This window comes from Etheostoma spectabile, chromosome 12, assembly GCF_008692095.1.
Source record: "Etheostoma spectabile isolate EspeVRDwgs_2016 chromosome 12, UIUC_Espe_1.0, whole genome shotgun sequence".
Taxonomy (NCBI): domain Eukaryota; kingdom Metazoa; phylum Chordata; class Actinopteri; order Perciformes; family Percidae; genus Etheostoma; species Etheostoma spectabile.
Window position 1 is genome coordinate 32,356,297 of NC_045744.1, and position 255 is coordinate 32,356,551.

The following is a 255-nucleotide window of genomic DNA, read 5'->3' on the forward strand; positions in this document are numbered from 1 at the left end:
CATCAAGTTTGCCTGTTCATTCATTCCTCCTAATATAACTTTTGTATGTACGTGTGTGTGTGTATACAGTACATACATACACATAAATGGTATGGGTGTTAGTTTTTTTTTAAAGGTTAGGGGAATCTAAAAAAAGTACGCGAGGGGAACGTTCCCATTCTGGGAACGTTCGTTTATGGAAACGTTCCCCTAACTAGTGATGAGCGAGTACAGCATTATCTGTATCTGTTTACCACATGAATTATCTGTATCTGT

General features: G+C 37.6%; 1 protein-coding gene and 1 long non-coding RNA gene across 2 annotated transcripts in view; both read right to left on the bottom strand.

Moving 5' to 3' along the window:
• stx12l (syntaxin 12, like) overlaps positions 1 to 255 on the bottom strand; it is a gene marked incomplete in the record, with an annotated part of 146,461 nt that overhangs the window by 122,522 nt on the left and 23,684 nt on the right.
• The window catches only part of LOC116698486 (uncharacterized), a 6,997-nt gene that overhangs the window by 3,032 nt on the left and 3,710 nt on the right, over positions 1 to 255 (bottom strand). The gene's annotated exons all lie outside the window — the stretch shown is intronic.